General features: G+C 36.3%; 2 pseudogenes; one reads left to right on the plus strand and one right to left on the minus strand.

Annotated features, from left to right (window-relative positions):
- Nucleotides 1–11,984: 11,984 nt before the first annotated feature.
- Nucleotides 11,985–12,801, plus strand: LOC119506046 (annotated as a pseudogene).
- Nucleotides 12,802–19,589: 6,788 nt separating this feature from the next.
- Nucleotides 19,590–20,410, minus strand: LOC119506389 (annotated as a pseudogene).
- Nucleotides 20,411–24,643: the final 4,233 nt, after the last annotated feature.

Consider the following 24,643-nt stretch of genomic DNA (forward strand, 5'->3'; position numbering starts at 1 on the left):
TATCTAAGCTAGTAAATCCCCATTGTAAAAGCCAACCAATTTTTGGTATATTGCATCCTGGAAGCTTTAGCAAACTGAAACACTGTACCTTCCTTTTTTTCTTTTTGCATATCAGTTTGGGAAATTTCTGTTGAATTTGACTCACAGACCAGCCTTGTGAACTTCAGCTGATACTTTTAACAGAGAAAAAGACAAATCAATGCATAAAATTATGTAACAGTGTTTAATACATCAAACATAACACGGTGCCATCTTTATCATCTTTCAAAAATATTACATTAATAAATTTGGGGAACTTTCTTAATCATGAAGTAACAAAGTGTTGCCATATACTCAATTGTATATACATTTTTTCTCAGGAAAACCTCTCAGCCTGTAACTAGTTTTTCAGCCTGTATTTTCACTTATCACCACTAGATGTCAGCAGTGGACTCTTGTCTAATTGTTGCCCTGAAGGTTTTCTGTAGATGTGATTATGGTGCATAGCTACCTGAATTTAAGGGAGTTGAACATAGATGATTTGATGGTACTGATTTAATCTATTGAAAAGCCTTGGAAGTAGAGCTGAGACTTCCCTGAAGAAGAAATTCTGCTTCTGTACTGCAGCTTCAACCCATGCCCAAGAGTTCTAGCCTGTCCTTCCTGATGGTCTTCTATCTGGATTTCTGAATTACCTAGCAGCCTCCACAACTGAATAACCAAATTCCTTTGTAATAAATCTCTTAATATCGATCACCTATTGGTTCTGCTTTTGTTGTTCAGACATGACCAATATACAAAGTTACAGAAATGTCACAATCATTTTATTTTTAAATGCTCCTTCTGCCTGACTCTCTTCTTTCCTTGTGGGATTAAAACCTCATATAAACTAGACCCTCTCACTGTTACCCTCTATTTTGTGTTTTTGCATCCCTTCTATGATTAACTCTAAATAATTTTTTTCTAATTTCTTTCATTTCATTCACTCTCTCTTTCACTGCATTTGATCTGAAATTAAAACTATTTAATTAGTTATATTAACATTATATTAGGTAAATTATAATTTCTAGAATTTTCCAGTTGTCTGCCCAAAATTTCAACCTGTTGTCTACTTAGGATATTTTTAGTGTTGTCTTGTGTTCTCACATGGCTATTACTTATTGAATGCTAGACATCAAATATAAAATATTGTACAAATAATTTAAAACATATTAAAACACTATTTTTTCCAGAAGGAATTTACATTTATTTTTAGCAGATAATTAGGGATTTTAATGATTCTAGGTAAGCTTATCATCTTCACAAGTTGCAGAATACTGTGAAGTTGGGTTTCAGTTCTTAAAACAGTAGTCTATTTTAGGTTCAAAATTACTCCCTTGCAGGCCTCATGCTCCAATTTTTGCCCCCAGTCTTTCTGATCATCAAAGCCTCTCAGCCACCTTTTCCTTCCACAATGTACAGACTCAGTCCAAGGGAAATATGACCCTTATGCCAGGCTTATTTTCATTTGCATCTTGGCCCTGTAGTTCTGTTTTCTTCAATAGAATTAAAAAACACAATATTTTGTCAATCTTGGATGGTGTACCAATTTGTATGTATTATGTCACCTAGAAAAATTTCTATTGAATTGGACAGTTGAAAGCAGACTATTGCTCCAGAGAAGCTAAGAGAGGACAAATGCCCCAAGGGCAACTAAGAGTGACATTTTTTGAGGAACTGCAGCCTAGAGAGGAGCATCCTGGGAGAAAGCCATTTTGAAACCAGAACTATGGAGCAGACACCAGCCACGTGCCTTCCCAGCTAACAGAGGTTTTCTGGATACCATTGGCCATACTCCAGTGAAGGTACCTGATTGTTGATGCATTACCTTGGACACTTCATGGACTTAAGACTGTAACTATGTAACCAAATGAACCCCATTTTATAAAACCCAATCCATTTCTGGGGTTCTGCATCCCAGCAGCATTAGCAAGCTGGAAGAGATTTTGGTACCAGAAGTGTGGTGCTGCTGAGATTGCAAATACCAAACCTTTTGGAATGGATTTTTAAATGGATAAGGGGAAGATTCTGGAAGAATTGGGAGGAGCTTGATAGAAAAGGCCTAAACTGCTCTGAAGAGACTGTTTGTGGAAATATGGACCCTAAAGATACTTTTGATGAGGCCTTAAGCAGAAATGATGAATGTGTTGTTACAAACTGGAAGACAGGCGATCCTTGTTTTAAAGTGGCAGAGAATTTGTCAAAGTTGAGTCCTGGTGCCAGAAGGAAGGAAGAATTTGAGAGTGACAAGCTGAGATTCTTGGCTGATGAGATTTTGAAACTAAAAGTTGTAGATATAGCATGGCTTCTCCTTTCAGATTATAGCAAAATGTGAAAAGTAAGGGATAAGCTGAGAAATGAACCCTTGGTTTCAAAGAAACCAGAAATTGATAGCCTGAGAAACTCTGGGCTTCCAGGATATATAACCCCAGAAGCTACAGCCCAACATGAGGATTTAGCCAAACATGGAAACCAGCTGCTATTTCAGTACAAGCCAGGATTGGAGATAGTTATCCAGAAAGGATTTGTGGAAAGTCCTGTTGTCTCATGGCTTTGACCCTTGTGTGGTTCATGCAAAGCCAACAGAATTTTTGAAAGACCTTTATAGAAGGAGGTGCTGCTGGTCTGGACTGGAGGAGACAGACGAGGAACAAATTGAAGGAAAAATTTCTTCAAAGATAGAGACATGGAGGTTGCAGTCTGGAGTCAAGAGGTCTCAGGCTGGGAAAACCAAGCAGCCTACAGACATGGAAAGGTTGAGTTTGCACTGGAGGTCAAGGGTAAGGATTCTTCCTCCGTACTCTGGAAGTGTTTCCACCCCAGGCCTCAGAGATGGTGGAGCACATTCCCCAGTACTGGGGAGAGCCTGACCATCACCCCATTGTTCTGAAGGGGTTGAGCGTGTGCCCCAGAGATGGAAGAGAATCCAGGTGCTGCCCCAATGTTTGAGGAGGGTGGGGCCAAGAAGGTGGTCTCCCCAACGTCTGGATATGTTGGAGCACTTACCCCAGCATTTGGAGAGAAAAGGGTTGCTGCAAAGTCTCTTAGGAAGGGTTAGACTCCCACTGTTTCAAGCCCCAAGGATAAAATGTCATTCTCTAAATGACTCTCAGACTGAAATCTAATAGAATTTGTCCTGTGGGTTTTAGGAATTGTTTTGGTCCCTTAAACCCTGTTTTCCTACTGTTTCTCCTTATGGCAATGGGAATTTTATCCTATGACTGCCCCTTCTTTGTATATTAGCAGTACTTAACTTATTCTGAGTTTCACAGGTCCACAGCTAGAGAATTATGCCTTAGGGTAGACCACTCCTTTACCTGATTCTGATGGGATTTTGTGCTTAACTATTTTTACTGAAATGATTTAAGTTTTTGTGATATTGCAATGGGATGAATGTATTTGTATATGGAAAGATCGTGTTTTTTGGGGGTACAGGGTGTGGAATTTACCAGTTTGCAAAAATTACGTCCCCTAGAAAAAGCCATGTCCTTTGATGCAATCTTGTGGGGGCAGACATATTAGTATTAAGTTGGAATGCTTGGATTTAGTTGTTTCCATGGAGATGCACCTCACCCAACTGTGGGTGATAACTGATTGGATAATTTCCATGGAAGTGTGGCCCTGCCCATTCAGCATGGGACTTGATTAGTTTATTAGAGCATTATATAAGCTCAGACAAAAGGAGCAAGCTTGCTAATCCAAGAGGGACAGTTTGAAGAATGCACAGGAACTGAGAGGAGCTGCAGATGAGAGACAGTTTGAAGATGGCTGTTGAAAGCAGACACTTGCTCCCAAGAATCTAAGAGAGGGCAAATGCCCCAAGAGCAACTGAGAGTGATATTTTGAAAAGGAGCTTTGGCCTAGAGAGGGACATGCTGGGAGAAAGCCATTTTGAAACCAGAACTTGGAGCAGATACCAGCCACATGCCTTCCCAGCTAACAGAGGTTTTCTGGACACCATTGGCCATCCTCCAGTGAAGGTACCTGATTGCTGATTTGTTACCTTGGACACTTTATGGCTTTAAGACTATATCATGTAAACAAATAAACCCCCTTTTATCAAAGCCAATCCATTTCTTGTGTTTTGCTCTCCAGCAGTATTAGCAAACTAGAACAGATGAGTAAGGGAATATCACTAGATTCTCTATTAAGAGTAGCACATTTATCTCCTATTTTCAATGCCATGTGATTCCTGGACCTAATGAAAATCAGGAATAAATGGCTGTCTGCCTGTTTTGTTTCCTTGATTGAGAGATATGTAGGATTGCTTCTATATAGAACATGGAAAGGATGCTTATTTACATCACTAAATCCATATCCAGAGCATATATATCTCAGCTCTGAGCTAACCAAGGTACCATTACATTATAATATGCAAGAGAAAGCTGTGTGTAACATAGGTAGTAACATGGGCAAGTGACTAAAGAGAATTATTCAATAAATATTCCTGGGATAGCTGATTCCTTGGGAAAAATATCATATACCCATCAAAACAATACACAGCAATCAAATTGAACAGTATGCAAATACTTAAATGTATAAATTGGGACCAGACATTAATAACAACAGTGAATTTTAAATTATGGTCAAGGGTTATCTAATATTATATGCTTTACTCAAAAAATTTTTATAATGTGTAGGACTTTGTAGGTCATGTTATCCCATTTCCCAGAGATAAACATTGCTACCATTTTAGTGTGCGTGCTTCCAATTTTATTTCTCTGTATTTAAAATAAATCTTAAAATAAATAAACAATGCATTTTCATTAGGTTAGATACCTCTAATTATTTTCCAGGTTTAATTATATTTTAAAAATGAAATTCATTTAATTGCCCTGTGTAAGTTGAAATGCTAAATATATTTCACTTCAAACTGGTTGAGAAGAATAGAACAATAGACTAGGTAACAGAGCTTATGCTACACAATAAGTTAATGTAAATGTCTTTTTAAGTGTAAATGAATTTTACACTTCACTTAGGAAACCATAGAAGAGACAAACCATGGGAATTTTTAAAAAGCATCCTCTTGAAACTTTGCCTCCCAAATATATTCAGCTAGTCAAATAGGTTCAAATAGTTCAAACAATATGACAACCTGCTATTAGCATTTATTTCCTCTTCTGAAAATAAATGGAAAAATGGAGACAAAAACTAAATGAAAAATAGAGTGGGATGGGGGAGATGATTTGGGTGTTCCTTTTTATTTTTATTTTTTATTCTTATTCTTTCTGGTGTAAGGAAAAGTTTCAAAAATTGATTGGAGTGATGAATGCATAACTATATGATGGTACTATGAACAGTTGATTACATATCATGGATGAGTGTGTGGTCTGTGAATATATCTCAATAAAAATGAATTTAATTAAAAATACATTTTGTTCATTTCCTCATGTTGTTAAATATGTTTCAAGAAAACATGGTTTTAATAACCTCCCCAAAAAGTAAAAAAAAAATAATAAACAGACATTTAACATTTATTTTATGCACAAGCAGGCTGAATGACTAACTAATGGATAGTATGAGCCATGTTATTTGACCAATTTTTGAAAATTTTAATTGGCAATTTAGCCCCAGAGAGAGCTGATCTAGCTACTTTGGCTGGTATAAGGTCTAGGGAATAATATTTATTTGGCCTTCTGAGACTGTAGGTTTTTTGGTTGTCAGCTAATTTTAGGAGAATAATTTAAATATGGAGAAAGAGCAAGTGATTTTATAGGCACTTTGTTTTTTGATGTGAAAGAACATCTCAGAGCATTTTCTATGGGGTCCAAGTGCAGGTTAGGAAGAATACGTGTTCTTTCATCCAAGGCTATGGACTACCAGCTTTGGAAGTGTCTAAGTGAGTTGATCTCAGAAATGATTCCTTTTTGTTTCCATATACAAATCTTGGCTCCTAGCTCTGACTCATGCATCTGATTTTTGTTGCTTAATACCTCTCATCTCTAAATGTACTTGATCTGGCGCATATCACCATCTCTTTCCCACCCTAGTCCAAATTTTTATCTTTTTTTCACATCTCTAATTATGTTATTTTTCTTATTCTGTTATCTGGTTGTGTCTATGTGAGAAAACAGTGTAATTGTCAGAGTAAATCAGTAATGAAGTATACTTTTAGTTATTTATTTTAAGTATAAATTTGTATCTTTTTTACTTGGTCAATAGCCTGGAGAGGTTGTTGACATTCTGTGAGGCAGATACTTTAAATTTAATCATCTATAAATTCATGCTTATATCTATTTCTGTTTGCAGTTTGTTGTGATAAACACACGCAGTAATATATTACAAGGCACCTTGAATCAGTTTAAGTATCATTCATATAATAATATTTCTTAATCAAAGATCCATTTTATTGATATTTTTCAAAATGGTTTTATGGCTTCTTTATCAAAATTGACTTATCTGATTTTGCTGGTACATACGTGTGGAGAGAGAGATACAGAGAGACAAAGAAAGAGAGAGAATGAGGGAGAGAGAAAAGTTGAAATAAAAATAGATAACTAAATACAAAAACAGGTAAGTTTAGCATATTTTTACATGAGATAAAATAATGAACAAATGCTTTATATACTTGTTTCTCTTTCTAGAAGGCAAGGTAATATTGGTGTTTTTCCAAGATATATATAAATAAAAAAATAGACTGAATTAGACATTGTTTGAAAATATATACATATAAAAGAAGTGTGTGTAATATAAAGTGGACTCTGGTATGGGATGAAAAATATAAGTCATTGGTGTTTAAAACTGGTGGGCCACAAACTGGAAGCTAAGTTACTTTAGCCACTAATCAAAACAAGAAAACAAAGGAAATAATTTTTTTGTGAATTACACTCTTCTGAGCATCCCAAGACAAACATGCACATCATTCAGGAGCTGACACAAATATTCTGTTAAATAGAAGCATACTGTCTAAGCAAAAGAATATATGGGGATTATATTATGTGTAATTTTGGAAGGGCAGATTATTTATTCAGTTTGGAAGGAGGAAAATCTGACTTTTTCTTGTCTTGCAATGTAAACCTGTCCTGTTCACCTAGAGACTGAATCTACATGTGCATTACAACAACTAGCTGATTCAGTTCTGTCTTTTCACTAAATAGTGTCTAAGGCTTTCCAAGATAAAATCTTACCTAACTCTTTTACAAAACCTATGACAGTTGGACTTTTGTTTTGTTTTCATCTTAGAAGGGCTTACAGGCAACACGATCAGAATATATTTATGTAAGCACGTGTTCAAGCTTTCATGCATCTATTCCCTGTACAATCCTAACAAAATCTGAAGAAGCACACTGAGGGAGAGGATAGCTGGGATTCAAACCCAGGCCCTTTGCTACAACTTATTTTGCCAGAAGGCTTTGACTTCAGGAACAGATGTGATTTGATGGTTTAAGCTGCGAATGTGATATTTTCTTTTGATAGAATCAAACCAATGAAGTTAATCCATCATTTTTAAAATAATATGAAAATATTTACACATCAAGACTAAATGCTAGATTTCTGAATATGCCTAAATAGGAACTGATATTTTATTTTCTCAGATGTATTAAAATAATACATATATTTTTGCACATCATGACTAAACGCCAGATCTATGAACATGCCCAAATAGGAATTGCTTTTTTATTCTCTTAGATGTGTTACTATTTTGTAGGTCTAAAGGGAAATAAGTTTGATTTAAATGAATCTGCTTTGAGTAAAATTTCCTTCAACTGAAACATTGAAGTCATTGCCATAGCTACATGCATGGAAAAAATATGGAATTATATAACCATAATGTCATTTATGCAATTTAAGTGAATCATGACAATTGGGACTACTGGGTAATCCTTATTCATCTATAGATTCTGCAGATAATCAGTGGATGTTATTTACATCATGATGTTATCTCCATAACCCTGCATCTCTTCTCCAACTGGAATCTCCAACCTTTCATCCACTATCATTCCAATTTTCCCTATGCCAATTTAATACACATTTTGCATCTCCAACAATACTTAATCATTAAGCATATATAGATTATGTTTTCTGCTAAAGGAAAAAAAAAAGGAAAAATAAAAGAAAATGAAGAGACCAGAGCTCTTGCTACTTCCCAAATTTTATTTGGCCTGAAGAAAAATGTTTTGTTCCCAATGAACAACAGGACATAACATAAAGAATTAGATGCTATAAGGAAAACAAACAGGAAGGAATGGATTAGTGAAAAGGATGATAATAAAAAGTGCTAAACATAGCTCCTGGCTGATGGCAGATACACAATGAGTATATGCACAATAATGAGTCAATGAAGGATTATTCATTTTACATATAATTATTAGAGCTTTTTTCCTATATGGTGGTAAGTTATAGCTCCATCTTTTAGTACTAATTTATGACAAGTAATTTATGACACCAACCTTTCCATATTTAACCTTACCCATTTTTATATAGTTATGAAAGAGAAAACAGTAATACTATAAATGTATTCAAAATTTTACATTTACATTTTCTAATTGATCTTCTTGTCATAAAGCAATGGGGGTCAAGGCATATGCTCTTACTACTGTCTGATAAATGATACCAGACAAAGGCAGTGGAAACTCTGCCAGATATTCTCAAATGACCAATTCCTGAGACATCAGAGTTTCAAAGAGAGAAAGAGTTTATTGTTAGGTAAGAAGCAGGAAATCAGATGGTTGGCCCAAAAATCTGTCTCCCAGAGACTAGGGAGCTCAAGGTTTTTATGAATTCTACAAGGGGTAATGAAGTCATTACACTTTCAATAGCCAGTATAAGCAGAAAGGAGGGGAGATGGGATTATTATCATTTCAATAGCAGGTATAGGCAGAAACAATTAACAAATACAAAGGAGTGAAACTGCTGGAACTAATTTAATGGCTAGTTTTGAGCTGATTCAAGTTCCTCCATTAGTATTACAGGGTTTTCCCTTGTGGTTATAAGTTTCTAAATTAAAACAAACAAATGAACAAAAAAGGTAGTACCATCTTTTTACAATCACAAAGGCAGAAGATAAAGTCTTTTACAATCATTGGAAGAGATCGGGGCAGCTGGATTATAGTTCAGAGATTTCAGGTATTTCCCTATTTAGTTTAATATACCAGAAAGTAAAATGAAATATTTATGTAATGATTCAGTAGTCATAATCATTTTTTAAATACTAACTTCTTGGTTATGTGTATGAAGAAATTGAGGGTTACAAGGATTGAGAGACTGATCTAATATCCAACAACTTGTGAGTAGAGAACAACTGATACAATTCAAATCTCCTGTCTCTGTTACCAGTATTCTTTGGACTCATAGCTAATCTTAACCTTGGTTTGCAAAGTTTACCGGCTTATGTTTTTGAGTTCAAGAAGCATCAAAACCATAGCAGCCAAGGTACAATTCTACACTCGGTATTAGGAAAAATAATTCATTTAAAGCTTGAACTCGAGATCTATTTCTACATTGTTATTAGCACCAGGAAACAGGTATATTATCTGCTATTTTGCATATAATTAAAACATTTTCAGTGTTATGCAAACACAGGGATTCACGTAATTAACATGATTTCATGCTTGTCAGCAAGAACGTTATCTTATTCTACAACTATAATTTATTTGCAATGACACATAATGCTTGAAATGGTTGGAATAAAAGTGAGCACCTTTCATTCATAAGGAAATGGTTTTAAATCCAGCTATATCCAACAGAGATAGCACTTTGATTTGTACTGAGGTGTACGATGATCAACATCAGGTCTCTACTTATGCTGAGCTACCACTGAAGTGAAGGAGTCATCGTTAGCTACTCAGTGATTGTCCTCAGTGTTTGCCCTCTGCAGTTGCAGGACAAGAGGTACAGGATGTCATGAAGTTCACAAAGTGGGCAGCTGGAAGCACCACTTCATGTTTTCCTGTGGCTGTTCTTGGATACTGTTTGCTTCAAACTTAGAATCTGGGGCTTCATGGCAGAATAGGACTCCAATGTCATTGAATCACAACTCCTTCATTACGTAAATGAGAAGGTAATAAGCTTGATGCACAAAGTTTCACTAACCCTTCAAAAAAAGCTTTGCACATGGGTATAATTTTCTTAGTTTAAGAGCTGAGAAAATCATGTTTAATGGTTAAATAACATCAAAATTCTAAGCTGAGTTTTAACCCTGAAGCTACAGTCCTATAATCACTCCCTCCTCTACTCCTAGTGGGTCATTGTTTCAATTGTTTTAATCATTCACTTTTGGTGGATATTAAAGTAAATCAGGGAAGGTTAAATCTTTCAGCTATTCGGTGATGATCAGTTGCTCTTTTAGAGCAGAAAAACATTAAGCAGAATGAGCCACTCTTCTTTGTCTCTTCACCAGGGAGTTATTTTCATACAAATCAAGGCATCTCAGTTAAGTCAATGGCCACCTCTTCGTTCTGTACTGGGAGAACTTGGGCATCCCATCCATTCCTTCATCAAAGATCCAAGAATGTAATCTGTCTTGTTTCTTATTGGCATTCTCCAAAACTTCTACTTAATGTAATATCTTCCAAAAGGAGGGTGAAAAAGTGGAAGAAATGTTCAGTTTTTGAAATAATTTTGCCATATTTTATTTTTAAAAGCATTGTCTTTACAAAGCCAATTTGTAATTATTCCAAATTTTTTATGAAAAAAATCTTATTATTCTATTCCAAGAGGTAATCACTATTATTTTATATATAAAGATTGATAAGAGATTTTTTAATCCTAGTTCTAACTTTTATCATGAGCAATGTATCAAAATAATTTATAAAGTATTTACTCATAAAAACATATAAGGTGTGACATGAAGAATAAAAATGGTTATGGGGATAGACTCAAAAGTAAATTTAAATAGATGCTTTTAAAATTAAACTTCAGTGACTCTAGACTTGTTTTTACAACACTGCTGTCAGCTGTATACTTGAAACTAGCCTTTGGAGACTACCTCTGATTTCCAACTAACATTCTTTTATTCCTAATGATATAGATCAGCCAACTTACTGTTCCTCAAGTCAGAACCCTTTGCCCCACACTCAATTTCCCATTCTTACTAAAAAATGTTACGTCTTATTAACATTCTTGATAATTCTTCCCAGGTCCAGTTATGGTGATGAACTACCAGCCACACATGTGCCACAGACTGAGACAGTCTGCAGTACTGGAAAGATCTGAAGAAAGGTCCATTATTTCATAGCTGTGCCCCAGATGCTTTTCCCAGGAAGAGCCCTATAACTGGTAGCTTCCAAGACAAAATGTGAGAGAAGATTCAGGGACTGTATATATTTGTGGTTGTTGCAGAGGCCCCTGAGTCAGATCCAGTTCCCAATTGTTCTGTTTGATGAACTAGTAAATATTATACTTAAAACTGGAAAAAAATATTTCTACTAAAAAATTTGAATATTTGGCCTCAGAGTGCCTGCAATTTCATCTGGCCAATGCTTTGCTGGACCCACCCATCACTACCTTTCCTGGCACACTCAATCACTCACATTATTTGCTCAACCTCTGTGAGCATTTGAGTTATACCCACATCACTGCAGATGTAGTAGAGAGCAACCTCCAGCCATTGCAGTCTGCATAAAGCATTTGTTTGGTAGATAATTTATGAATGAACAAAATCATTTAATCTTTTGCATTGTTATATAAATTATTTCAAAATATATTACTTCTTACAATATAGACCAATAGATGGTAGATAGATAGATAGATAGATAGATAGATAGATAGATAGATAACCAGCAACTAAATACATTTTTATTTATCATTCATTTCTTCAGAATTTGTAATGGACCAGAATTAATAGAGAAGCAGTAAGACAGAATGAAAAAAGAATCAAATGGGACTCAGAACCAATGCTTAGGACTAGATTTTATTTTTGATCACATCTATGGACTGGTTTGTAATTGTGTCCTTTACACTAAACAGTACTAAGACAACTATCTTGAATCTTTTCTGTCTCCCTCTTTCCATGATTTGGAAAGGAAATGACAAATGACACCACTGTGACTGAATTCATTCTCAAGGGCTTCTCAGACACTCCTGAACTGGGGCTTATTAGCAGTGCATTTTTCCTTTTCATCTACCTCTTCACCCTCCTGGGCAACACCTCCATTATTGCAGCTGTGACCAGAGACAGACACCTCGACACCCCCATGTACTTCTTCCTGAGGAATCTGTCCTTCTTGGACATGTGCTACATCTCTGTCACTACCCTGTGCCTCTGAGTGCTTCTTGCTCACATCCATGGCATATGATCATTGTCTAGCCATCCAGAGGCTCCTCTTCTATGAGATCATTATGAGCAAAAGGTTGTGTACAGAACTTGTCATTGTGGCCTGGCTGAGTGGGGCTGTCTATGCCATCTTCCACACAACCTGTGGCCCCAACATCATTGATCATTTTTTCTGTGATAACTCCCCCATTATGAGACTCTCCTGCAGTGATGCCCACACCAATGAGGAAGTTGAATTTGCAGTGGGTGGGTGTATAATTTTCAGTGCCTGTGCACTCACCATTATCTCATATGTTCTCATCATCTCTACCATTGCACAGATCCACTCTGCTGAGGGCCGTTGGAAGGCCTTCTCCACCTGCTCTTCTCACCTGATCACAGTCATTCTGTTTTATGTCACTGGGAGCTTTGCTTACCTGAGACCCTCTTCCCACTACTCTCCCATTCAAGGGAGGCTAGTTTCTGTGTTTTACACCATCATCACACCTAGCCTGAACCCTGTTGTTTATTCTCTGAGAAACAAGGACATGCAGGTGGCCCTGAAAAAACTATTTGTTCCATCCAAGTAGACATGCTTCCTAGTACTGCGCTTAATGTTCTGAATGATAGTTATCCTGCATTGATTTTATACTTGGTTATGGAATATACTTGCTTGCAGCAATGGATCACAGATTTTGCATTTAATAAAACTACATATTAAGAAAATAATGGGTAAAACCATGGGGTATTTTTTGTCAAGTATAGAAATTAAAAGAAAAAAAAAGCCTACCATTTTCTGTCATTAACTTTCCAAAAAGTAAGTATATTTTAAAACCTCCAAAGCCCAAATGATACAAATTTGACAGTTTTGTAATTTCTGACCTTTGTCCAATTTAATCTAATATTAAAATGGAAAATTGAATTAGTGCTCAATGCTATTTTAGTAAATCTCAGAGAAGCTGAGAAAGAACAGCCTCCATGTTATAAGTCAATGATCCCACTGGCTCTTTACAGTCAGTGGTAAAAGTGCACTCTAGGTGTCTTGCTGGCAAATGGCATTTGAAGGGGGCATCAGGCACTCACTCCTTGGGGGCTAATGCATGGGGAAAACAAGCTTAGGGCTCTCATCATTTGATAAGGGGTAATTGTGAATGCATTTAAGCAGGATGTCTTAGCTTTCTAAAGATGTGATTAACATCGCTAACTGGCATGCTTATTTGTGTTGGCTATGCACTGATCAAGTAAACATGCTGCTGAACACACTGAGCTAGTTAATGGGATGGAATTTTTGAGGAGGTTGTTTAGCAAGTGGATTTGGAAATGGATTGTTGCCAGTGTTGAGTTCCTAGATTGTTGGCAGCACCACAAAAATAATTCAAGGGTACAGCAAAGATTTAGCAAGCAGGTAGAAATTTACTGAGTATTCATGCAAGAGGGGCCTGCAGGTGCTCTTGAAAGGTGAGAGGTGAGAGGCCTGCAACACTGTGGGGTGGTTGCTTTTATAGTTTTCCTGTTCATTCTGTAATTTTTTTATTAACTATTTTATTCCCTTCCTCTTTTTCTTCCTTTGTGAACGCTGATCATAGATAATTCACTCAGGCTGGTTGGTTGGCACCAGGTGCTGCTTACTGCCCTTTTTCCTCAGGGATCTCTTTCTTCTTGTGGCCCCACTGCTTCTTGGAATTTGTCCTTTGCTCGCTAGCCAGCCACCACCCTAATTCTAATCCTGCCTCAGGAGGACTGTAGTATTTTTAGATGTCCTAGAAACAGACAAGAGTTACTAATGTTTCTTTGGTGAAGTTTTGTTTCTCATTGATATGATATGTAAATCCTCTATTTCATTGATTATTTATATTTACCAAAATGGATTGACCTCAGCTATATATGAACTGAATCTTTAATTGCAGAAATCAGGTCTGTATTTGTCTATTTGCTTGTTTGTGATTCAGAATACATGCACACACATACACACATAATTGCTTAATAAATAATATTGTTTAATAATTGGTCACAATGATTGCTTAAGTCTCTTAAAAATATCAAAATTTTGTAGGCCTATGATTACTCTTGATAATGTTAAAGGGGATTAAAATGCAAGAAAACATATACATACAGAAGGCAAAAACATTCTCTTTTTATTGCATTGAGAACTTGAAGAAGAACAACATGGGATATGGCTCTGTGGCAAAGGTGATAGGAAGCCATTGAGATAATGGAGAAGAAAAATAATTGTGCCCTAACAATTGCATTGAACAGAAATCATATCCACAGGGTCTCTTCAAAGTCAGTGCTTGCTGAAGGCTAATGTATCTGTTTAGAATAATATGATGATGTAGAAAAGTGATAAAGATATTAGAAATTGGGAAGAGGAATTAATTTCAAGAAAATTAAGGTAAAGTTTTTATTTTTAATTTTTTATTGATTTGACATACACTCAGGTAGTGTTTACCCTCTGGTAAGTGTAGGTGATGAGTCAAAGAAACTAAAATTCTTATACTCTGTTGGAGGGAGTGTATATTTATAAGATCACTTTGAAAACTCTTTCTTAGCATCTACTACAGCTGAGCATGCACATAACATGACACAGCAATTCAACTCCAAGGTATATATTCAATAGAAATACTACATATTTGTATTAAAGTTCATGTACAATAATGAATATTGTAGCTTTCTTCATAAAAGTCAAAGCTGGAAACAGCTCTGACGCTTTCATCATAGAATGGATACAGAACTTGCGACTTAATCATACAATGGAATACTCTCTGGCCATTTGTATGTGTATATATATATATATATTGTCTGTGGGAGTCATGAGACTATGCCTTTCAGGCCTCCAACCACAGTGTGCATAGGGCCCAGCTGCTGAACTCTGAAATGATCACCAAATTTGCACCGAGTCTATGCTTTTCATGGACTTCTCCCACCAAGAATACGTGTGGCAGGGAAACTCAGGCAGGGATCTTCCTGGGAAATTCAGGACATCTATTATGGCCAACTTGGAGTCAAGGATTCCTGGAAGCCCCTGCTAAATCATCTCTACATTTCATGGCTGTCTAAGAAACTTCTTGACATTCTCCTTTACTTTGGGGTCAGACTCAAACATTGTGATTTTACAGTGCTACAATTTCTAGATCTCTCCTCATTTTCTCTCAAGCTGTTTTCCTAATAAGGACTTGGATTAGCTCTACACCTTCATGAAACAGTATAGGTGAGTCACAGAAAGCAAAAAAAAAAAAAAAAAAAAAATCAGACACTAAAGAGGATATACAATGAGATTCATTTTGATGAAGTTCAAACATAGGCAACAATACTCAGGGTAATAGATGTAAGAAGAGTGGTCACTTTTGAAGGTTTACCATCCAGGAAAGAGCAAGAGAATGTCTTCAGAAAAGCTACTAGGTTCTACATGATGTTATGGATGGTGATTATATTGGTATAACTTTGTCAAAATTTCAATAAAATGTTAAGTGAGTAAAACATTCAATTGTTTTTTGTGGCAGCAGCATAAAATTTTAAATAAATTTTACAAATAAGAAAGTGTAAAATATTTTACAGTAGCATCAAAAATCAAACTAATGGCAGAGTATCAGATGTCTATTTAGAAAATAACAAAATATTACTGAATGTCATTAGAGGAAATCTAATGAAATGTAAGTAAATTCACTGTCCAAGGGTTTAGAGATTTGATGTTGTAAAGATTCTATTTTCCCCCAAATGTTCTAAAGATTCACTGTGATCATAAGAAGACTCTAAAACTGATGATTGAAGAAATAGAGAAAGCATTCTGTCTAAAAATGTAAAGAAAGATTCCATAACACATAAAATATAATATGTTGGAATTTTGGGATGCAAAACTCAGAAAAAATTTATAGCCCTGAATATACATATAAAATATTAAGAATAAAAAATAAGTTGAATAAACATTGAAATCAAGAGGTTAGAAAAAAATAAAAAAGTAAATGCCTGTAAAGCAGAAAAATGAATTAATTTAGATAAAAGAATGTTTTAATGAATAGGGAAGAAAAATAATATAGAGTAGATAACTAAATTCAAAACATAGTTCTTTGAAAAACAACATTAAAATATAAAATCACCTGATATTTAAATACCTTAGGTGACTTACTTTTGACAGCATCCTCCTGTATTGAGAAACAAACAAACTACATAATTCACTAACTAGCCATAATTTATATTTCCAACACTTCTTTGTGCTTTAGATCATAAATACTGTATGTACTCATGCAAGATCTGGATGTTGCAAGGTGGCTGTTACCAGCCACCAATTTTTGGCTTGCTTTCTGCTTTACCAAAAAGGTCAGAAATGTGGGTGATTATTCTGCAACACATTTCCAATGTCCCTCCTCTACTTTTCTGTATCTGAAGAGCAGTTGTGGTGATAGCACTGTTGGTGGTAGCTTTTATGTGACAGCTTCCTGAAATTTGGATTTCTTCTACTGGTGTGAGTTTTTAAAGTAAGTGGGTCAGGTGTGAACTCAGAGTAATTTCCACATGCAGTAACTGTTTATTGATCTCTGGGTCATTTCTAAGCATATCTTAAAGCCCATTCCTCCAAAACTTCAATAATTGTGGGAACATCTAATTTCAATTTTCTTTGCTTAAAATATGTAAAAAGATTTCTGTTTCCGTATTGAACTCTGTGGTAGTTTGAAGCTGTTACGTACCCCAGAAAAGGTCATTCCTGTGGGTTCAGAGCTATTGTGGGTGGGACTTTTTGATTAGGTGATTTCAATTGAGGCCTGCCCCAGGGTGGATCTTAATCCTTACTGGATTTCTAAGAGGATAAAAGAGATGAAATTAAGAGAAACTCACAGAAAAAAAGCCCCAGAGAAGTTTAGAAAAAAAGGCACAGATAGAGTAGGTAGAAGCTGAAGCAACAAAACCTGGGAGAGAAGGACCAGCAGACATCATCATGTGCCTTGCTATATGACAGAGAAAACCAAGCTTGCTGGTCACCACTGTTCAGAGAAGGTATGGTCCTGTTGATGTCTTAATTAGGACATTTTCATGGTCTTAGAATTGTAAATTTGTAAGCTAATAAATTCCCATTATTAAAAGCCACTATATTGCATTCCAACAGTTTTAGCAAAACAAAACAAACTTGGACTGGGAAAGTATGTGCTTCTATAATTGGTTGCAGACAACAGACTACAAAGATGTTTTTCTAGTTTGCTAATGCTGCAGAATGCAAAACATCAGAGATGGATTGGCTTTTATAAAAAGGGGGTTTATTGGGCTACACAGTTACAGTCTTAAGGTGTCCAAGATAATGCATCAAAAGTTGTGTACCTTCACTGGAGGATGTGTACCTTCACTGGAGGATGGCCAATGGTGTCTGGAAAAACTCTGTTAGCTGGGAAGGCACATGGCTGGCATCTGCTCCAAAGTTCTGGTTTCAAAATGGCTTTCTCCCAGGATGTTCCTCTCTAGCAAGCTTGCTCCTCTTCAAAATGTCACTCACAGCTGCACTGAGTTCCTTCTCTTTGAGTCAGCTCATTTATATGGCTCCACTGATCAAGGCCCACCCTGAATGGGTGGGGCCATGCCTCCATGGGAATATCTCATCAGAGTCTTCACCCACAGCTGGGTGGGGCACATTCCAAAGAAACACTCAAAGAAATCTAATCAAAACTGATAACGTCTGCCCACACAAGATTATATCAAAGATAATGGCATTTGGGGGACACAATATATTCAGACAGGCACAGATGTGCATCTGTGAATGTTTATATTTTCTGCTGGATGTAAAGCCATTAATAACCCCATTACCAATAATAGATAAGATACCAATCATTGATATGCAATGGTAAACAATTATTTAATTACCTCTAGTGGTTACTTGGAATAACTTGTCTCATGATGGTAAGTATTTAGCAGACTGGGTGATCACCTTGGTAGCCATTTTGTTTTGATTGTGGATTAAAAAGTTTACCTTGTTATACAGGTTAAAGGAAGAGACTGCCAGGCTCAGGGTTACAATTACTGGTTCAAGTGATTTTCAATGTTCCAAATCTTAAAATATCTGTTTTAAAACTGATATCTTATCATAAGAGAAAAAGTAAGTTGAATTAATGACATGATTTGGTTTCTTATGGAAAGGTGGAGATTGAAAAATAGTGAGACTTATGATGGGAATAGTGACATTTGATAAACTTATTTTGCATCCTTGTCTCAGTGAAAATCCTATCAACAGAAGCAGGCTTGTTCTTCTTTTACTAATTCCAAAAGCTATAAAGTTAAGTGATTAATATGAGATCTTTTTAATGTAGGCATTCACACCTATAGCTTTGAATTCATAGCACTCATAGCTATAAATGAGCATTGCTTTCACTGCATTCAAAAGTTTTGGCATGCTTTATTTTTCTTCTCATTCATCTCAAGGTATTTTCTAATATTGCTGTGATTTCTTCTTTGACCTTCTTTATGAAAGCATTGCTTGATTTTAAGATATTTGTAAATTTTCCCATTTTTCTTGTTATTGATTTCTAGTTACATCCCTTTGCATGATGTCAACTTTGAAAATTTTTTGAGCTTTGTTTTTTTTTCAGATAAATTAACTTTTATTTGAGAGACTACTTTTGCCCATACCTATCTTCTAAGGACTTTGTGCTATGCAATAGCCTTAACTGTTGCTCCAATATGAAAATTTCTAACAGCAAATTACAGAAGTTGCTCTAGTTAAAAAATAAGGGTTGTACTTCACTAATTAAGGAAATATTTAAACTTCAACAAGTTTAACACAAAAAAATCACACTTTAAGTTTGTAAGGTTTAACAGCTGGATTTAAAATACAACAAGCTCTCCATCTCTAAAACACAAAGACTTAATTTTAGGGTCCAAGAATTCCACTCTTCAAAAGAAATGACCAAGTATTTTCTTTTATAATAACTTGAAACTTTTCTACACTCAACTATTTTTGTTCATGCGACCCCAAACTTGACATGACTGAACTACTTTGTGTATTACTATGATATCCAAAAGAAAGTGAAATAAGGGAAGGTTGTAAATGCAGATCACTAGTACAATGTCTAGCACAAAAGAAGCTTTAAAAGTGTCAGTTTCTTTCCTTACTTGATTATGAGTTAATTTTCTTTAAAAGCAATGAAAAATAATTTACAAAGCATAACACTGGGGTTCCTTTTTCACTCAAGATGTTTACTCAAAATGACAATTACATCTTCAAGAGTATAATAAAAGGGGAGGAAAACACTTGTAAAAAGTGTAGATGCTAAATAAACCAAAGATATTTAAAGGATTCTTTTTAAGGAGTAGCAAGGATTAAAAGCTTGGAGAAACCCAGAGTTAAACAAAAGAGAGAAAGAAAAAGAAAACATGTCCCCAACTGCAACAATTCAGTTTCTCAATAGTGTCTTGGGCTGTAGGAATGAGATCTTGATCATGATCTGAATTGTATAATAAAGAGAAGGTGATCTTCTCTTGTACCACTAAACATAGTCTTCATATCTGTCATATCCACGATCATATCGTCTATCATAGTAAGAGTCTCACTGTCAGCTGCCACCTCCATCTCCACCGCCACCACCACTATGAACGGGTCTGTCTATGTGGTTGCCTGGTGTAGGTGTGTGCACTCTTAGTGACAGGATAATCCACACGAATTCTCCTACCATCTTACTCCATTCAATTTGCCCTTTCCATAGCCTCTTTTGAGTCATCTATTCTCTCAAAATAAACAAAAGCAAATCCTTGCAATCACCTGGGTTCACTGATCATAAACAACATTGACACCATTGGTCCATATGGAGAAAATACTTCACAAAATCTCTTTCTGTTATGTACAAACTGAGGCCAAATAATCCAAGACATGTGTTGGGATTGAGATTCTCCCTGCTGCCTGTATGTCTGCTCAGGTTAGACATTGGAGAATGACTTCATGTCCTTCGACACCGGTTTTCCAGTGTTTATGATCTACTTGCAGACTGCCTCTTATGAGAATGAGAGTGGGATCTGGATCGAGTGTAACGTCTGTGAGAATGGCTCCTTGATCTCAACTTGGACTTTTATCTCAATTGAGAATGGGATTCAAAGTATTTGGAAACCCTTGATAGACCACGAGATCCTGATCTGCTCTCAGATTTTACATGAGCAGGAGATCCCACTGGAGCTTTTGACTGAGAGTGAGACTCTGCCCTTGAAGTTGTTCTCCTCTACATCACTCATGTTGGCCAGGTGGGGTCCAGAACTAAGTAAGAGACAAGTCTTGGCTTCAGGGTCGATGGACTAATCAAATCACTGACTGGATCATGGGGAGAAGGAAATTGTTGGCAACAATGGCTGTGCCACTCCATTCCCACTTGGTCACAGGCTCCCGCAAAATCAAGCTTTGCATTATGGCCTAACATATGTTCTATGCTGGAGAATATTTCATGTGCACTTGAGTAGAATATGTATTCTGCTGTTATTGGAAGTAGCGTTCTGCATATGTCTGTTGGGGCTAGCAGCTAGCTGCTTTATAGAGTTGTTTAAATCCTCTATTTTCTTATTCTGGCTAGTTGTGCTATCCATTATCGAAAGCGCATATTGAAGTTTCAAACTATTGTTGTAGAACTTGTCATTTCTTCATTCAATTATGTCAATCTTCATTTCTTATATTTTGAGCTCTGTTATTAGGTTATATATGTGTAGAATTGCATGTGTTTTTCTGGATTTCCCATTTCATCACTTTATAATGTACTTCTTTGTTTATTGTAACAATTTTTATTTTAAAGTTTATTTTTTTCTGAAATTACTGTAGCAACCACAGGTATTTTGGTTACTACTGTCATGTACCATCTTTTCCTATTCTTTCGATTTGAAACTGTTTGTGTCTTTGGATCTAAAGTGAGTCTCTTATAGTCAGCATATACATGGATCAACATTTTTTATCCATTCTGCCAATTTCTGTCTTCTAATTGGACAGTATATTCAATTTACATTTAAAATAATCACTTACAAGGAAACACATCTGCGATTTTGCTATTTATTTTATTTGTCACATATTTTTCTTTCAATTCCCCCATTACTACTTTCTTTTGTATTTTTTTATTTTTTGAGTGTAACATTTCGATTACCTTTTAATTTTCTTCTTTAGTATATATTTTTGGTTTTTTTTTTTTGTATTTAATGAATACCTTGGGATTAAAATTAAAATCTTAAACATACAGAAACCTATTTCAAATCAATACTGAAATAGTTACAACAATACACAAAATTTCTGCTCCTATATATCTCTGTCCCTGCAACTTTATGTTGATATTGCCAGAAATTACATCTTTATATATTATGTGCCTATTAAGATAAATTGAAAAATATTGTTTTGTGCATTTGCCTTTAAAATTATGCAGAAAAAAAGAGGAGTTACAAACCAAAAATACAACTTTTGCTTTTATATATTTTTTTATAACAATGTGGGTTTTGATTTCTTAAGGAAGTTATAAAATGCTAACAGCAATCAAATTTTGTATGGAATGTGATCAATAAGCACATTTAGAGGCAGGCATACACACATACACGTACACACATACACATCTTTTTATCCCCACTCCTGTATGTACCAGCAACACATACAGCAGGTTCAACTAAAAGGAAGACTAAAAAAGCACACATTTAAATGACATCTTGGCAAAAATGTTAACAGGGGTGGGGAGTGAGGAGTCAAAACAGTGACTTTAAATTCTGAGCTAACAAAAGTTTCATTTTTCCAAATTAAAGACTTCCTTAGTCAGATACTGGGGAACATCAAAAAAAGGCCTGGACATACCTCAAAATCCAAATTTTTGATGCTTCACAAAATCCAGCATGGAAGGCACAACGTGGGTCCAAGGATGTTATAAACTGTGTAAGAACCAAAATATATATCAGACATATCTGGCTGTTTGGCAAATAACTCTAAGTATATATCTTCAATAAAAATAAGTTGCCAATAAAACATCAGACTTCTGTATAAAGTATTCTTCCCAAACAGCTGTACATCTTGAATTTAATGATTACACAATACACCTGTAAAGTTATGTATTTGGATTTTCAGCTCTGCTAGCTACAAGTGGCAGCACACATTTCAAACAAGTGATCTGTTCATGCTCTAAGTAAAGACAAAAGGAGCCACAAAGTTTTGGGGCAGGGGACACGGCTCTCATGATATCTTCATGCCAACCCCATTATGTAAACCATGAACACCTAACAGGAATCAACAAAGAATATGTTTCTCCATCACTGATTGTCCCATTTTCCTTTGCTGAAATATAAGCAAATCAACATTTCTTAGTCTTTTCTCCATGTGGCCCATGGCAGACTGTTCAGAAGAGAAGAAGACTCTTCCTTTTCTCTAATCTCCAAAGCAAACTGTGATTAGGATGACTCTGAAGAACTAGCTCCTTGGCAGGGAGTAGCAACCACTGAGCTCATGGGTCCCCCACAGAGAGAAGCTGAGAAAGTGGGAGTTCCCACCCTCATCAGAGGTCCCCATTGGAATGTGATTTCCTCTGGGACTGGGGCATACCTGGGTCTCTGTTGTCTCTGACTTGGTGGCAAGTTCTGCAACTGAGTTTCCCCAGCTGCCTGCCTTGAGTCCCACATGGCACATAAACAAGCCACAGTGGTTGCTGCATAGTTTGGTGATGGTGACTGCCTGACCCCACCACCTCCATGACAGATGTAGACAGTCTTATTATTGGTATGAAGGTATCGCAATGATATCCACACATAAGCTCAAATCTGAATTACAATTAATAATTTTTGCTTCATTTCCACTCAGCTTTGTATTTAGGAACCAGAATAGAATAAAAACCATTAAATTCCACAAAAAGTTTCCATTTTAACATAATTGACTCCAGTTTCAAGCCATTTATTGGTTCAATCATTTTAGAAAAGATGAAAGGTTTGGTCCCAATTCATACCAGTGCATTAAGTGCCAAGCCTTTGTTTTCCACCACCTCCTAGATCTTTTGTGAAGTTTGGAAAGATATGATATATTTTGGTGTTGAGCAAATTATTACATGTCTTCTGTTTTGTCAGCTACAGTCCCTTTTCCTACAAATTCCAAGGATGGTAGAAGGAGTAGCACTACACCAACAACTTTGATTTCACCTCTTCTCTCCTTTCCTCTCCCTGTCTCACCTGCCAGAACCTCAGGCCTGCCAGGAGATTCAGACACTGCCCCTGTGAGCAGAGGAAATGGTGCCCAGGACAGTGAAATAGGAAAGGAAAGAGGGAGCAGTGGATAATCCTCAGGATGCTTAGAAAACAAATGAATCTATTTAGTTTTTCTCAACCAAGAATCCTTGGTTCTCCCTCTCTGGGGCAAAGGGGTTAAAGCAGACAAGGCCCAGCCAAGTTTTCCTAGTGCCTAAGAAGGAAGCACCTGCATGGTCACCTGAGTGCATCTCCCCTGCCTGGGAGCATCTGTGGAGGAGAGGGGCCACCACAGGGCATCAGTGGCAACTTCACTACCTTCAGTTGAGGAAACTGAGGCTGAAAGAGGCAAAGTAATTTCCAAACATCTTCTAGGACCACCATCCCAAAGCAAGATGAAGGCATAAAATTTAGACTGTAAGAAACCCAGCAAACTAGATGAGATTCCCAAATCATCACAAGTTTGGTCAAAGTTGACAAGGAGTTACCAAAATTAATCATATTTTAACACAAAATATGAAATGCAATCCCTCTTTGGTCATCAGGAAGCCCTAGTTTGGGAGTCCACACCTGTTATTTATAATTTTGATATATGTCCCCATTAACACTCACTCTGGCCGACTGTGCCACCTCAGAAATTAAGCTCCAGAGAGAGAAACTCTTTGGGTCCTCCTCCACAAGAGTCTGGTATGGGTCAAGACTGTTCTGCTGAGGTCCTTCTGATTATTCCAGTAAAGAAATGTCCTTGTACAGAGCCCAACAGATCCACAGTCTCAGATGATGTTATTGTGGGTCATGTTTTGTCAAGGATCCAGGATGGACATGCTAGAGATTTTAATTTAGAGAAAAGTCCGGTCCATTCCCTCCTTTCAACTCTGCCATAAATAAGCTGCTCTTCTGGGGACTTCTGCTGTAGTCAGAGCTCACTCTAGGCATACACTGGCATTTACAATTTTACCTTAGGGTCAGTCACTTTATAAGCAGGCCCCAGAGATAGAGAGTGAACTAAAATCAGGGTGCTTGGTGAGAGGCTATCAGTATATTTCCCTTTTCCTTTTACAAGTGATTCAACTAGTCTAAGTTACAAAGAATGTCTTGAGAACAAACAACTTGGATCCTTCCTCTGGGTCAAAAATCTGAAAAAACACAAAGGCATTAGCTATATAATATTTTTATTTTTTGTTTCAGTCCTTAAACTTTCACCATTCCAAGGAATCTGTATCTTTCATGCCATTAACTCCCCTTCAGTTCCCTCACAAGTTTAACTACTATGTGTCTTGGTTT

Source organism: Choloepus didactylus, chromosome 11 (genome assembly GCF_015220235.1).
Source record: "Choloepus didactylus isolate mChoDid1 chromosome 11, mChoDid1.pri, whole genome shotgun sequence".
Taxonomy (NCBI): Eukaryota; Metazoa; Chordata; class Mammalia; order Pilosa; family Megalonychidae; genus Choloepus; species Choloepus didactylus.